The 17,259-nt window shown below is 35.5% G+C and overlaps 1 protein-coding gene across 2 annotated transcripts in view; it reads right to left on the bottom strand.

The window, feature by feature from the left end:
• SERTAD2 (SERTA domain containing 2) overlaps window positions 1-17,259 on the bottom strand; it is a 142,482-nt gene that overhangs the window by 86,104 nt on the left and 39,119 nt on the right. The window contains exon 2 of one of the 2 annotated variants that reach the window (XM_058182556.1): window positions 2,134-2,231. The exons of the other annotated variant lie outside the window; for it this stretch is intronic. The gene's annotated coding sequence lies outside the window, so the exon portion shown is untranslated. The remainder of the gene's footprint in view (window positions 1-2,133; window positions 2,232-17,259) is intronic. 2 annotated transcript variants of the gene reach the window in all.

The following is a 17,259-nucleotide window of genomic DNA, read 5'->3' as shown; positions in this document are numbered from 1 at the left end:
GGAATATATGGCATTAAGCATTAAGAGCACCTAAAAATATAGAAGAAAAATCACTCAAGAAACCAAAGGACAACAAAGGAGTGAAGGGAGTTTGTGCAGATTGCTGAGAAACTGAACAAATTTTTGGTGTTTCTTTTTATTGCATAAGTTACTGGACAGATACTTGAACTTGTACAGTACTGAATTTATCTTAGAGTGAATTGGAAACACTAAAGCAAACTGAGGAACAGGAGAACATCTTGAAGGACTACACAGGTCCTGATGACATCTTAAAAGGCCTTCACTGAAATCGTTGGATCTTTTAGCAAAGATATATATCTTGGTCTCAAATCAGACTCAATAACCAAAGGCTGGAAGATACCCAGTGTGACACAATTTTTTAAAAATGATTTAGGAGAAATCCAGGAGAATCAGATTCATATCTGTTCCAGGGTAATTGGTAGAAATGGTAATCATTACAAAATAAATAATCAAACAAACACAAAACAAACAAAACTAAGCATACAGAGGAACAAACCTTGCTGTAGAAAAACACTATCTCAAAGGTAACGTATTTTTCAGAGTATAAAACTCACAGGAGTATAAGACACACATTAGTTTTTGGGGAGGAAAGTAAGAAAAAAGCTGATTGGCTGGTGGATTGGCCTCCTGGAATACCCCCAATCAGCTGTTTCCAGAGGTGAATTTTAGCAACAGTTTCCTTGATTGTGAGCTCTGTGCCTTGCTTTTTTTTTTTGCTTTTTTTTTCTGCCTCTGAAATTTCATTTAAAAAAAAACCTTTTTCCGCCTCTGAAACCCTCCAAAACAGAACTCCAGAAAAAAAAAAGCCTCTGAAGCTCTGTTTGGGAGCTTCTTTTCTGAAGCTCTGTTTGGGAGCTTCTTTTCTGAAACGTCTTTCAGCCTCTGAAACCTCCATTTGAGAAGCTGCACGGCTACATTCGGAGTATAAGACGCACTCAGATTTTCACCGTCTTTTTTTGCAGGGGGGGGGGGGAGATGCATCTTATACTCTAAAAAATACGGTAAATCCACCTCACCAACTTTCTAGAACAGTGGTCACCAACTGGTAGTCCATGGACCACTGGTGGTCCGTGGGAAAATTTTGGTGGTCCTCAGAAAAAAATATTTGCATTTTTTATATTGCACTAAATCAGGGGTCCTCAAACTATGGCCCCTGGGTCGGATACAGGCAATGAATGTTTGTGTTGCTGCAGAGAGTCTCCCCCTTTGGGTCTTTTTGTGTGGGTCAGAAGGGGGCAGAAATTCCAAATTAGGTTCTGCTTCAGCCTCCTGCTGTGGGGCTTTGGGCAAAGGCTGGAGGGAAGGGCCGCTGGTGGCAATGAGCCGGAGGGCCTTGATCCAGTGGGACTGCCTCATGGCTGGAACTGGCTGACCATTTCAGCCCGCTGAGCCTCCAGGTGCCAGTACCTGGCCTTGTATTCCCACAGGTCTTCCCTCTGCTTAGAAAGGCTATGCTTGTAGTCCTCAGTGAGGTGTTTCTACTGAGCCTCCTTCCCAGCCAGATCCAATTTGAACTGATCCAGCTGTTTTGCCAACTCTTTCTCATGGTGGCTGCTTAGCTCCAACAACTGCTTCATGTTGGGGCCCTAAGGAGTCCAAGTGGGCAGGCGAGGTGTGGCTGGGAGGGGAGGGGTGAGTAGAGGCCGGTGAGGCGCCCCTCGATGCGAGTGACATCGAGTTGGCCATACCCACCCAGTCACATGACCACCTAGCCACGCCCACACAGCCAGTCATTAGGCAGATCATATTAGTGGTCCACGGGATTTTAAATTATTAATTTAATGGTCCCTGAGGTCCAAAAGGTTGGTGATCCCTGTTCTAGAATGTTTTGAGAATAAATCAGAACATGGACAGATGTGTTTGAAATGTACTTGAATATTAATAGCTCGGGTTGGTAGCTGGGCTGTCAGTACTCGGATAGATAAGCACAATTCAAAGCGCACTGACGATCTCCTCAAATGGTGATGAAACGTTTGCAACCAAATTGCCAAGCTCGGAGGTCAAACCAACAGCCCAGAGGGGCGTGAGTTTTATAGCTTTGAAATTGTAAGATAGGAACTGGAAGGATATGGGAATTGAATGAATGAATAAATAAACGTTCATACTACATACCTGGATTTTCAAAAAGTCTTTGGCAAAGCTCCTCATCAAAGGCTCCTGAGTAAACTTAGTGGGTATGGGATAAGAGGGCTGTTTTCATAGACTGCAAACTGGTTCAAAAAAAGAAAGAAAGAAAGAAAGCATAGAACAGAATAGAATACATGAGCGGTTTTCCTGAGCTACATATATATATATATATGTATATATATTAAAATTACTTTTGTTGCAGAATATATAAATTATACTAAGGGGAAAAAACAGCTTCTAGACTTACATGATCTCTACATACAAATCAAAGAACAAATAGAAAATTACTCCATTGTCCAACAGGATGATTAACTGATTGCATTTATACCCTACCTTTTGGCATCTTTGTGATTCAAGGAGGCATACTTATGGTTGCCTCCTCCTATTTCCCTCTCACAATTACAACAATGTGACGTAAATTGGTTAGACAGAAACTAACCTAAAGTCACTTATAAGCTTCCATGGCTTAGGGTGGACCAGAAATGGTGTCTCTCCATTCCAAGTCCAATATCTTAACAACCACACTACAGTGGCACTCTTAATTACTGAGTTAAAGCAGCATTTGGTTCACTTTGCATGGCCAATATGGAACAGGAGGCTCAGGAGTGGGGAAAGTATCCCATCACATTTTTGTATTTGTAAGATACAGTTTGTTTCTCATCACACAAAAGCTGCCATTCTATTTACCTAACAGCAAACCTTACTGAGCATCACCCTGAATGGATATCCATTGCTCTGAAAACATAGAGAACATACAGCATATACATATAGACCTCAATTTACAACCATGTGTTTAGTAATTGTTTAAAGTTACAACGGCACTGAAAAAAGCAAATTATGACCATTTTTCACACTTACAGCCATTTCAGCATTCCCATGGTCATGTGATTTGGATGCTTGGCAACTGGCATGCATTTATGACAGTGTTGGAGTGTCCAGGGGTCACTTTTGAAAACCTCTGACAAGCAAAGTCAATGGGGAAGCCAGGTTCACTTAACAGCCGTGTCACTATCTTAACCACTACAGTGATTCACTTAGCAACTGTGGGAAGAAAGATCACAAAATGGGGCAAAACTCACTTAACAACTGTCTTGCTTAGCAACAGAAATATTGGGCTCAATTGTGATAAGTCGAGGACTATCAAAAGAGAGAGAGAGAAAGTGAAAGAGAGAGAGAGAGAGAGAGATAAATAAGGTACATTTATTCATTGTATTCTACTCCATTGTAGACCAAACTCTTCTTCAGTTTTGCAGACACATGCTTACTCTTTATCTTTTTCTTACAACTCAAGCTTCAAACTGGCTATAGTATCTGCTTTTAAAATATTTCTTCCTTCAAAGACTTGAATGATTACCCAATTAAACATTTGTGAAACATTTGTTTATTGAATTCTTTAAAACACCAAGCTTTTAAACTTTTGTTTAAACTTGAAGAGGTGGGCCAGGGAAGAAGAGATGGGATTTTTGTTGTTGTTGGATTGGCCTTATATCAATCAGCACTCTGCCAAACCTTTTCAAGTGCAATGTTAAAAACAGATTTCTCAAACCACAATCCAAAGAAAAGATAAATTAAGAGTAGGACAGAAACATGTCAATTCCTCTTTCCTTCATTTTCCTCTAGCATTACAAGGGAAAATGGGCAAAAAAAATACATAAATGTACATTAAAGTGGGCAAAAATGTACATAAAAATTGCACATCCTGGAGAAACCTTTATAATTTAATAATTAGCTTATTATAATGGGAATGAGCAGCCTCCAGTACAACTGTTCAGGTTATGGCAGCCCTTTGAGTAGGCCAGGTCAAAAAACAGACACTGCAGGGATCCTGGGAATGCTGCTTTATTGTTCAGTAGCATCTCAAAAGGGTGCCCAAAACTTTTACTGCCCCTTTTGAAGGGCAATAAAGTCAAAGCAGTTCGTCTAAATCTCTTCCTCGCAATCTCTACTTTCCCAGAATTGAGCAACTCTTTCCTGTCTCCCACCTCTTTCTCAAGGCCAGAGCTAAATTCCTCTACAGGTGATCCCACATAGATATGCTTTGGTTCTGCTCAATTTCAAAGTTCTGCTCTGTTTTAATCTTTAACATAGTTTTGGATGGGCCTCCAAAGAGAGGAGTTGCCCTCCTGAATGGTCATCCTAAATGTCCCTTGAGCAGAAAGATGGTGGATATCAATAAATTAATTAAAACATTAGGATCAGCTTAATCAGCACCATCTGGGAGAAAAAAGTTTGGTGAAAGCATTTAAAGCTACACTGATCCATTAGTTCCAGGGGATGAAAGACATAGAGCAGTGCTGGTGAACCTTTTCGGCACTGAGTGCCGAAATGGGAGTGTGTGTACACAGGAGGAGGGAGTGCCAGAAACTGGAAGAGCAGCCCTCTGATGCGCACAGTTTTCGGTGTGCGCAAAGATCAGCTGGCCAGCGTGCATGCACGCACTGAAAACTGGAAGCTCAGCTTCCTGGCGCACGCAGAAGAGCAACAAATGATGGCTGGCGTGCCTGGAGAGATGGCTCTGTGTGCCATTTCCGGCACATGTGCCATAGGTTCGCCATCATGGACATAGAGAAAGAACAGAAGTGTTCTACTAGTTTTATCTTCCGAAATGATTACAGCCAAATATGGCTACAAACATTTTAAAATAGTATCTCCAAACCCAGTATCCGCCAAGAAGGATGTTACTGCTACTATGTAGGCTGCAATTCTGTATCCCAGTTTCCCAGATAAGAACATGTTCTCTCTAAAATACATGAAAACAAAACAATAATTGTATGGATCTGTAGATTTCTCTACCATGGTGCCATTTCAATGTACTGGTCTTCAACTACCACAATCCCTAGATAATTGACAATCCCAGATTGCCTACTTGCCTTATATCGCCCTAAATAGCAAAATGGGTAATATATAAATTTAATTTTAAAAAAACCATTCTTGATTTTTGCTGACTCCAATAAGAAGCCAGCAGTGTAGAATTGCAGTGTAATGCAACTTGCAAATATTTGAACCAACTAAAATACAAGTTACCAGTCAGTTCTTTTAAAAGACCAGTTCTTTTAAAAGACCCATCAGACTTTTAATATTTAGAAATTTGTATTTATTCTACAACATGTTTGATTCAGTACTTTTTGTACAGAAGGAGCAGCAATGTAACTGCTGGCTTTTTTGGGGGGGAAACAATTTCTTTTTCCTCTGCAAGCTGCTGGTTCAGGCCTTGGACTAGCACAACCTTCTCCAGCCTGGCACTTTCCAGATTTAAGGAGACTGCAACTGGCTAGGAATGCTGGGATTTGCAGTCCTTAATATCTTTGGAGTGTGTGTGTGCCAAGTTGAGAAAAACCGAGCTTGTTTGTCATTTGCAGGGGCCAATTGGGATGGCTGATGGCCATGAAAACACACTTGATTCTTTTCAAATACACAAGATGAGGTATGCTGTCTCAATAAATTCTGCAGTGCTTTTCATCTATTAATAGCAAACCATTTATTTTGGCAATGGGTAGTTTTTAAGCGACTTAAGAGCAGAGCCAAATTGACTGGCTGCTGTGGAAACTGAAGATCTCTTGTTTCTCCAAAGAATAGTGCGAGACACGAATAGAAGGCCTACAGACTCCCCTGTGCCACCTCCAGCCCCATCCATCATCATCTGGCTTTAAATTTGAGTTGAATTAGCCACATCCTAGAAATGAGGATAAGTTCAGATCTTTGCTATATAATGGAAATTGTTTCCTCCAACTTCGGGAACTTTCAGTTCTTTTAAGGCAGCCTGGGAGGGGGAATACCATAGTGGCTAAGTTGGGCCTTGAGTTTGATAACCCTGCTCTATTACATGCTGATAAAAAGTCGACAAATGGTTCAGTCTTTGCCCAATTTCCAAAAATTCCAACCACTCTTAGTAAAGTTGAGTTCTTATAATGGCACAGGACTGCAAACCAGAAGAATTAATATTACATAAAAAAATTCAATATGAGGGGTAGGAATATGAAGGATATAATATTAAATCAAGAGAAGAACTGGCTGCAAAGGGATGTAGTTTACAATGATTTTTGAATGTGCAGTTGAGAGAAAGGTTTAAGATAGATAATAGGACATTTTGAACTGAGCAAAAGACAGAATTTGAAAAGTTGAACCATATACAAACATGTAATTGCTAACAAGTATAAGCTTTTATTGAAATTGGAAATAAAAAAAAGAAGTTAAAGACTATGTTAAAAATGGGCTAAGAACAAGAAAAACACAGACTTCAGAGGATAATTAGAACTGCAGAAAAAATAATTGCTACCAACCTGCCTTCCATTGAGGACCTGTATACTGCACGAATCAAGAAGAGGGCCGTGAAAATATTTGCAGATCCCTTGCATCCTGGACATAAACTGTTTCAACTCCTACCCTCAAAACGACGCTATAGAGCACCGCACACTAGAACAACTAGACACAAGAACAGTTTTTTCCCGAAGGCCATCACTCTGCTAAACAAATAATTCCCTCAACACTGTCAAACTATTTACTGAATCTGCACTACTATTAATCGTTTCATAGTTCCCATCACCAATCTCTTTCCACTTATGACTGTATGACTATAACTTGTTGCTGGCAATCCTTATGATTTATATTGATATATTGATCATCAATTGTGTTGTAAATGTTGTACCTTGATGAACGTATCTTTTCTTTTATGTACACTGAGAGCATATGCACCAAGACAAATTCCTTGTGTGTCCAATCATACTTGGCCAATAAAAATTCTATTCTATTCTATTCTATTCTACAATATACTGATGAAACAGTGGGAAAATATGTGGTGAAAAGGATTGAAATATATATTATAGTTTAAAATATAATTTTTATAAAATGGTATATAAAATGGCATTTGCTTGCAGAAAAGTTATCCAGAATGTATAGAGGTACTTCAAATTTATATTGGAAGTATGGAAATATGAAAGGACATTTTATTTTGGTAAACTTGTAAGTAAGACAGAAATTTCTGGGTTCAAATATATAATGATACAAAGAATTTTAAAAATCAACATTCAAATGAAACCAGAACTTTTCTTGCTGGGATTAATGGACAGTCAATTAGAAAACAACCATGAAATATTATTTCATATATGGTTACTGCTATTATATAGGCAAAAATGGATGGATTTTTGAAATACCCACAAAATACCCTTGATGAAGATGACAGACTTCTGGAGTTGACAAAATTAATTTGTTAGAGAAAGATCAACAACTACATTTATCAGTGACTAGAACCCCTTATGGGCTGTTTACTAAAGAAAAAAAGAAAAAATGAATTTAGGATTTATAGGTTTGAAGATTAGAAAAGGTAGCTTATGGGAAGAAAGTAATTATGATGTAACCTTAGAGATGGTAAAATATAAATGCATTTATAACTACTGTCAAAAAAATCACAAGCCTTTCATAATAATTTTTCTTTTCCTTTTTTTCTTTTCTATTTATTTTTTTTAATTATTACTATTTTTCTTTATTATCTTTATTTTTTCTTATTGCTTCTATTTTGTTAAAAAATTAACAAAAATATATAAAAATAAATGTGAGGAAGTGATCACAAATTAGTTTTGTGAATTAACAGAGTACTTCTGCTTCTGGTTTTTATGTCAATCTCAACTAACTCAATTCATACTGGATATAATGAAAGTAATAAAACTGTTAGAATGTTCTTCATTTAAAAAAGCATATACATACTAAGATCTTGTAACTAGCAAAAAGAGAAGCAATGGGATGAAGCAAAAAATCCCCAACAAACAAATAAAACAGCAAAGTAATTGTTAATAAAAGAGTATGAATGTTTGGTCTAATCTGACCCTATTAAACCAGCAATTCATTCACTAGACATAATTTATAAGTTCTGAAGTATACTCTCCAATTTCTCTGGGATGTGACTTCCAAGATCTTAGATTATCTGTAAATCACCCTGAGACAAAGAATGAATTACTTTCTCTTTTAAATGAAAGACTATTACAAGTTGGAACAGGCTAAAATAGTAAATTTTTAGAAGACCATGGTAAATTATTATAAAAGTAAATTAACAGAGCAGATTATTAATTTAATCACATCACAAACAGATTGCTCCATTAGATCAGAAGGAATTTCAGCTATCCTTTTTGGATAGGTGAAATGATTCCAGCATAAATTCCTGTTATAATTTTTCCTAATTTATTTAGTTATTTGATAATTCATGTCTCACATTTGACAGATGATCATGAACAGATCACTTAACTCAAGCTCATTTCCAAACTGGCAACACATTTCTCTGGAAATTGTCATCAGTAATATACATTCTTGAAATAAAGATTTTTTTTTTCTTGTGTTGTTTTCTAACATTTTTAGTCTCATTTTTCTCAAGATATATGTCTATGGATGGATGGATGGATAGATGGATGGATGGATGGATGGATGGATGGATGGATGGATGAATGAGTGAGTGACTAAATTTATGGAATTATTTTTATGCTTTGTATCATTGCTTTATCATACATCTTCCAGCTAATTATTTTCTGCAGTTCCTACTGTATTTTAGCTTAGGGTCATTTGGCAACTTTTTTGAGCTGTGGAGCAGACTATGCATAAGAAAAACCACAATTTTATGGGGTGCAGAGGTGTCACTGTCGTGAACAAAGTACTGTATGTGTGCTCTCAGTAAGTCAGATAATACGACATAATAAATAACATTTCACAAGGGTTATTCCAGATGTTAATTCAGTCAGCAAAGCAGCAGACAAGGAGATAATTTTGACATGCTATTTGTTAACCTCAGTTATCTTAACACCATGTGTATGTTACAACTCAGAAAGTTATCTCAAGGCTCTATGTTGTTCAGTCTTATCTGAATGGCAAGTGGAGACAACAAGGCTTAGTTATAAGACAACATGGTCTAGATTCAACCCTCGCATTTCACCCATTTGAACAATAATGTATGTAGCTCAAATTCCAAGTCTTTGATAGCACCCTAATTTACAGGCGAGAGGAGAAAAAAATCAGGTAAACAATCAATGTAGAAATATTTCACCTATTTTATGTTTCTCTTCACCTGTTGTTTTTCTTCCTCTCTCTTTCTTGGAAAAGATGGCGGAAAGCAACTAGCTCTAAATTTAACATCAAGTAAATGTGGGAATCCCAAAGAAGTGCTGTTAAGAAGAAGAACATTTTCCCAGCAGCACAAGCCTTACACAATGTAAGCCACCCTGAGTCTTCGGAGAAGGGCAGGATATTAAAAAAAATGTAAATGTAAATGTAAATGTAAGACAAGGAATATTATTTTATTAGAAATAATACTGGTTAGAAATTATACTTGAACCTAACATAACCATGAACACAGAGAAGAAACCTACAACATACCATAGTTATAAGGGAACTTACAGAACATACTGGCCAACTAGCAAGGGATCCTAGAGATAGCAAATAAATGATTAGCAAGAAACCAGAGTATGCATCTATGCTTACAAAAAAACCCACACAATGTTCTACTTAAATTACCACAATATGTACAGCTACTCATGGAAGCTTCACTGCTAGGATCACTGTTGTATCATTGCTGAAGCTCCATAGCTACCTTAATTAAAACATATGAAACATATTATCCAAATTTTTCCTTTAAAGCACCAAGTGTGATTTCAAAAATGGAAATATGGGGGTAAATGGAGCCAGCTACAAGTCCCTATCTTACTTTACATGAAGAATATATTTTCCTTTTCAAACACTGTTGTACGAAATACTGGACTTTGTACATTTTGCAAAATTAGTACATATGTAGGACACTCTGCTAGAAAAAATCCAAACTGACTGATTCCTGCTCAAATTCAAATAGCATGGATGTCAGAATTACATCAGAACTAACGTCTGAAAGTGAAAGTGTATCCAATGTTATTGGTCATATTATTTAAAGCATTTCTGAGTGGAGGAGATGGCTGTACTAAATATATTTATTGTCAGTATAGGTGATTTATTTAATATTAACCTTCACATCACTGTAAGATATGCTGGACTTCAGCATTCATGACAAAAGCATATCAAAAATCAAACGAAAAGTTATTTAACCTTTGTGTGTTTGTAACTGCAGAACAAATGACAAATTTTATTGTTGCAAGCACAGTAATGCTACCAGGGCGCTATAGGGCTCCTGCTGCAAGCAAATCTTAATTCAGTACATCTTAATTAATAAATCTGTGTGGGTTAAGCCAGTGTGCTTTTTTTTTTTTCATTACCTCCTCTTCATTTTCAATATGCTAGGGGCAGTACAAGAAACATAACTGACTTTATACAATAATTACAATCAATGTATATACATACACTCGATGAAGTATAGTCCTCTGGTTTGGAACATATTTTAATCAGCTTCCTTAAAATCTTTATCCACTAGTGTTAATGGATTAATCTATGCAAGCTATGCAACTAGCAGATGTTAATAGCCAGACAGATGTTGGCATCAGTCCCAAATACTTTTCTAGGCAACTACAACTAAAACAGCAAAATATCTCAAGTTCACTCTGTGTAAATACTACAACTATCCTATATTAATTAAAACCTGCTTTACTGTAACTTTTATAGGAAAATCATAGCAAAATAATACTGCCTCTGATTAGGAAAGTTATTGGATACCTTGATGAATAGGTATGTTCTGGAAGATCAGGATTCAAATTTCATATATTTGTTGTTCCACCTGTAAACTGAGGCACCAATTTACATCTGAGTCAATTGTAGTTATGTTATGTTAGATATTAAGATCTCTTGATTACAGTGGCTTTTATTATGTAAATTATGGATGTTTTGTGTATTTCAGAAACTGAGTATTCCAAATGAAGGTATTATCTAGCTATCCCTCCTTCTCTCCCTGTATATTTGTAGAGGAATTGGTTGCTTAGTCCACTTCTAGGTATCATGATTTGTATAGCCAACACAACATTGCTCATCTGACTTGGAAATTCAACTCTAGTACAATGTAATTGTACAAGTCTTAAATTTTAAGAACAAGAAGTTGAAGGCAATAATAAATAAAATGTCCATATTCAGTAACTTTAGCATTTCTAGAGGGGAGAGTATATGTTTTAAAAATAATACTGATAGTTCTGCATCTCACTAGCTTGATGTTTCCACTAGTCCCCAAACATTTGTCTAATACTCTTTTTGGTTGCTTATTATACTATGATCCACATGTTCAATTAATGTTAAAAAACTAATATTGTCAAACACTAGAGGACATTGCTAATCACTTATAGTTAGATTGCAGTCTGGGTTGAGTGTACATTATGCTCAATTTCAACTCCATTACCACATTCCAAATTACACAATTAAACCAAAATGCATTTTTTCAATTTGCATACTTCATTCAGCAGGCAATGCCACATATATCCTATCTTATCTTCCCAGTCATTAGCTTTTTTTTCAATAAAATATTGATTTCTAGGAAGCTGAGTTATGCAAGATTTTTATTTATTTTATTTAATGGCTATATATGGCTGTCACTCTCAACCAAATAACTGAGCAGCTAACAAAACAAATGAATAAAATAACAGAAGATGCTCTGTTTGTATTTATGTATGCATACATCTAAGTGTAAATTAAAATGATAAAAAACATCTTGAGAAACACAAACAGCTTCCCGACAGGGCCAACATTTAATTCATTTATCATGTATATTAAAGCCAACATTCTGTAAACTAGCATTCGAGAGAATAGTTTAGAGTACCGTTCCCAGAATAGCTAGTCTAGCCTAGGTATTGTATTATCTAGGCTGGCTGGGAATTCTTTAAGTTGCAATTTCAATGTATCTGGAGGGTACCATATTTGAAAACAGTGCATCAAGCAAACAAAGAAAGTTTGAGAAGTCTGACAATTGCACACAATCGAAATACAACTTTCCCAAGAATGGAGAGTGTGGCATGTAACAGTGCAATGGAGGATGGAGATGGAGAAAAATGCTAGTTGCCTGTCCTTGCAAATTAATGAATGTTACATACTTCCTTCTTTTCTTTTAGATATATGGTTGTAATGAGCTTGGGATACAAGGCAAGATTCCTTTTGAGATCTTGAAATTTGAAAAAAAACTGAAGACAATCAAAAAAAGAGGCTGAGAAAAGTCTGGGTGACTAGATACGATCAGTGATGATATAAGCATGAGCTTACAAAACTCAAAGAAGCCACTTCTAACAGATTTAATTTATTTCTTTATAACATTTATAGAACTGCTCATCTTATAATCAACTCTGGGCGGCTCCCAATCAAAAATATATAGTCCTGACAAAATGTCTATTAGGTCATGAAGAGTTGGAAGCAACCAAACAAAAACAACAACAAAAATTCATTATAACAAACTTTAGAACTCAAAAGGAAAAAAATCAAAACCAAAATACTTTTAGTTTGCACTTTTTGAAAGTATAACAAGCCTTACCTTAATACCGATAACTTTTAATATTTCAGAGCTAATGTATCCATTTTGCATGTAACCTATGCCATCTGTCATGGTGAAGGAATCTTAATAAAGCTAAAATAATTTACAGTGGCTCTTTAAATTTTAATAATTTAAAAATACTAAAGAAAGCAATAGCTTGTAAAATGTAAAGCTGCTATACTGTGCTCTTTTACTGAGGAATTAATTGATGTGGTATCTCTGGGATTTTATTTTTTTTATCCAGTAGGGCCCAATGGTCAAAGCCATAACCATTTTAAACTACCAAACTAAATCCTAACAAATGTAAAGTTAATTCTTGCAACTCACTAAGATATTAGGTTTGTCCACTGTTTAAGACCTGTGTATGAGCATATTAAGAGTTTTTATAGTATAACAGCAAGGATTAATTCAGTAATGAAAACAATATTCAAAATACATTAATTTAAAGATTTTACCTGCCTCTAGTAACTCAAATTATATAGCAGAGACATTATGAAGAATTATTAGCACCACCACCGCATTAAACTTCTCTTTGCTAGGCTGTAAAGTACATTATTATCAGGAGTTGATTGTTGTTTCTGTCATTAACCAATCTAAATTTTTTATCCTAGGTCCTCAAAACCATAGCCAAAGATTATCAAAACCAATGATAGGCTTTCAACAGCTTGTCCAGCTGAAAATCTCTCTCAAGTTGAGCTGCTATCAGCCTTGCATGAACTGACGTCAGACTGTTGTTTACAAGTGATGGAGTGTTGCCAAGTTCTTTCTAGTGAATTGAAGACAGCATTGTCGTACTCTGTTGATTGTGCCGAAGCAAAGAACAAGTTCTTTTTGTCCGTGGTAGACCTTAGTGGCTGCATGTTTGGACAGATACACACACGCACATACACACACCACTTGATCATGATCAAATCAAATCAAGTTCTTAAAAAAATAATAGTAACCATGCTGACCATTAAGGGGGGGAAAATACTCTAGAGATGTATTCTTTTTTTTAACCAAACTTCACTCCTGCATGCTTCTAAGTTTAAGAACTTTAAAGTCTCTAGTTAACAATCATATAAGGTATGGAAGCACCTAAAAAATATACTTCCTTAAATTTAGTACAACTACATTTTCAAAAGCTGTAATTTGAGACAAGAAATATGCAGACTCTGATGTTTCAGATGGGGATTTTCTCCTTAAACTTTGGAATTTTTTTTTTCATGTATTCAACAGCAAGAAATGCATAAATATGAAGAAACATTCTGCCCCCATGAACTTTTGTATGAATCCCTTAGAAATGTTTAGAATAGCTCACGTTCCTTCCTCTTTTGGCAGCTAGGAAAGCCCCATGTTAGCAAAATTTTCAGAGGAAAACAGTTGATCTAAAAGATTCTCGGTTAAAGAGAATAAAGTATAATTTCCTCTCCTTCCCCTCCCATATGATTAAGTTACATTAGTCTCATCTGGCACTTCTAAAATACAATAATGCAGATAAAATTTAACAACTTTAACAAGCTCGCACTTTCTTTTTGGGTACAGAGTTTTCTGAAATAAGATTATCCTTTCTTTAAACCTAATGAAAAAAACAAAGCTTGTTTTGGATGGTGATCTCTTTTCATTTTTTAAGGCTGATTTCTTATCAAGACTAGGGCCACTGTGATCTGTCTAGAAAGCATTATAGTCTTACACTAGCCAGGATGATCATGGTGAGAGCTGACAATGATTCTGCCAATGTAATGTAGAACTCTCATGTCATTGTGTAAATATGTTACTGGTTTTTTCTCAAACGTTTGACTTCAGAAATTTGTTTACTTTTTAATTGAAGATCTATTCAGGAAGAAAGGAATATACAGTATAGCCATCTGACCATCACCACTGTAATATGCAGGAGGAAGACCCTTGTGTCAAGATGTCTCTACAATTATTGTGGTTCCCACAGCATACACCCAAGCTCCTGACTTTGGTAGGTTTACAGACTATAGTATCTCAGTCTCCACTGGTTATATCAGTGGTGGGTTGCTACCGTTTTTGCCCCGGATGGAGCGAACTGGTAGCGGTGGTGGCAGGAGGCTCCACCCACCCACCCAGATGCTTCTGCACATGTGTAGAGGTGTTGTGCGCGCAAGCGCGCACCCACAAGCAACCAGTAGCAACAGGTTTTGAAACCCACCCCTGGGTTTTATATATATATATATATATATCTTTGGTTATTCGGGTTTTCTCCCACGTAAAATTGGAAGTGTCTTGGCGACGTTTCGACAAAGTCTCATTCGTCATCTTCAGCTTCGTGCTCCCAGAAGCACGAAGCTGAAGCCTGAAGATGACGAATGAGACTTCACGAAACGCCGCCAAGACACTTCCAATTTTACGCGAGAAACCCAATAACTAAAGATCTATATATATATATATATATATATATATATATATATATATATATATATATATATATATATATATATATATATATATGGCAGAATGTTAAAAAAACCACTTTGTAATATACTATATTTTATACTATATATATATATATAAAGGGCAGAATGTTAAAAAAACCACTTTGTAATATACTATATTTTGCTTTAAAAAGTCAAAGAGACTTATACAGTATAGATTCCCTGTTATCACATTTTTATCAAACTATTATTTCTTTTTGCCAATATTAGAGGATTAGGCATTACATACCTCAATTTAAATCTAACTTTTCTTTTAAAATTGAAGTAAATGGTACTAGAAACCAGAAAGATCAAATCCCACCTCAGCCATAAAAGCCAGCTGGGTGACTTTGGGCCAGTCACTCTCTCTTAGCCCAACTTCTTTCATAAGGTTGTTATTGTGGGGAAAATAGGAGGAGGAAGGTGTTTTGGATATGTGCACTGCCTTGAGTTTTTTGTAAGAACAATAAGAGCAATATTTTGTTTGTTTGTTTAATTAATTAATTAATTAATGTTGGCCATCTCCCCTATAAGGTGAGTCTTGGAAGCTATAAGGTGATTCTGGAATACAAATAGATAAACAAATACAATAATTTGACCTAATTTAGTAAATGAAACTGAGATCTTATTGAAAGTTGTTCAGACTGTTGGCAAACAGATGCCATTATTTTTCTTTAACGCAGTAAAAAGCAAGCTCCTTGCATGTAAAAGGCTGCACGGTGTAGATAAAATGTTCTAGTCCAACTCGCTCTCTATTCTCTTAGGTTTATAAAGACAGAACGATTTTTGTTTGGTTTTGTTTTGTTTATAATATAGGAGACTGTCCAAAATGATCCTCCCTCATTTGAAAAAAAAAATATGCACAGCTATTCTGTAGGTGAAGGCAAGATAACTGGAAAAATGTTAAAATGTGGATTTAGGTTGCATATTTAAAAATCCATCTTGCCAGATCACTGAGAGACTTGTAACTATTGTATAAGGAAAAGTAACAAGAGTGAATACAATGCCTTCCCCCACCCCAAACCTATGGGAAAAATGTTCATTAAGTTGGGGAAGAGGTTTGGCAGAATTTTGTGGTACAAGAGATGATGATAAACTACATTTCATTTTGTATAATTTTTATTAAAGTTTAAAAATGCAAAATAAAAAGCAAATACAAGCTAAGAAAAATATAAAAGATTAAAAAAATGAAAAGTACAAAGAAAAAAGTGGAAAAGATACAAAACAATGAAGAAAAATATATAAAGAAATGACTTTCCCTTCAGCAAGACATGTACAAACAATTTCAGTAACTTCTTCCGCGAAGAACTCTTCAAATATCTCAACTCTTATCTTAAAACAAATTATAAACTTTGCCACTGAATCATAATCGAGGTTACCAGAAATAACATATATATTTTAATCAAATAAATCGGTTCCATATTCCCTTTGTTTAAACACTAATCTGTAAAAATGCAACAAAAAATTATTCTTCCCGCATCTTATCTTTTATCTATAAACAGATCTTTAAAGCCTCACCATTTGAACTTATTCAAAGAAAATTCATTTAAGAACAACCAGAAATAGCGACAAATTAAAAATTTTGATGTTTGATCTCAACTTAATTTTTTATCATTTTTTTTTTGCTGCCTCTCAGAAACTCACTCAGAAGTTTAACACATACCAGAAATAAAACATGTACTTCAACCTTCATTGAATAAGGCAACTTTGTAATCCTTTCCTTTTAAAACCATAGTTTATTATATTCTTTGAAAATGCCCAAAAAACCCGCACCCTCTCTTCTTCCCACATCTTATCTATGAAAAGATCTTAAAAGCCTCTCATTTGGTCTTGGGTGAGAAAAAACCCATTAAGAGTCACTAAAAGATCATATATATTTTTAAACTTGAGCAAATAAGTCAACTTTATATTCCTTCTTATTTACTTTTAAAAATCCTTATGTCTATTTCCTTTGAGTAGTGCTCTAAATGCTGGTTTTATTTTCTCTTTGTCTTTTCTCAAGAACTCTTTGTGGGTATAACACATACAGTCCATTCAGAAAGTATTCAGACCCCCTTCACTTTTATCAATTTTGTCATGCTGCCGCCTGATTCTATAGTTGTTGAAATTCATTTTTTTCCTCATTAATCTACACTCAGTGCCCCATAATGGCAAAGTGAAAACAGAAGTTTTAAAATGTCTGTAAATTCATTAAAAAGAAAAAACTGAAATATCACATTGGCCTAAGTATTCAGATTCTTCACGCAGTACTTTGTTGAAGCACCTTTAGCAGCAATTACAGTCTCAAGTCTT

This window comes from Ahaetulla prasina, chromosome 1 (assembly GCF_028640845.1).
Source record: "Ahaetulla prasina isolate Xishuangbanna chromosome 1, ASM2864084v1, whole genome shotgun sequence".
Classification (NCBI taxonomy): Eukaryota; Metazoa; Chordata; class Lepidosauria; order Squamata; family Colubridae; genus Ahaetulla; species Ahaetulla prasina.
The sequence above is the reverse complement of the archived record's forward strand: the minus strand, read 5'-3'. Positions and strand labels throughout refer to the sequence as shown.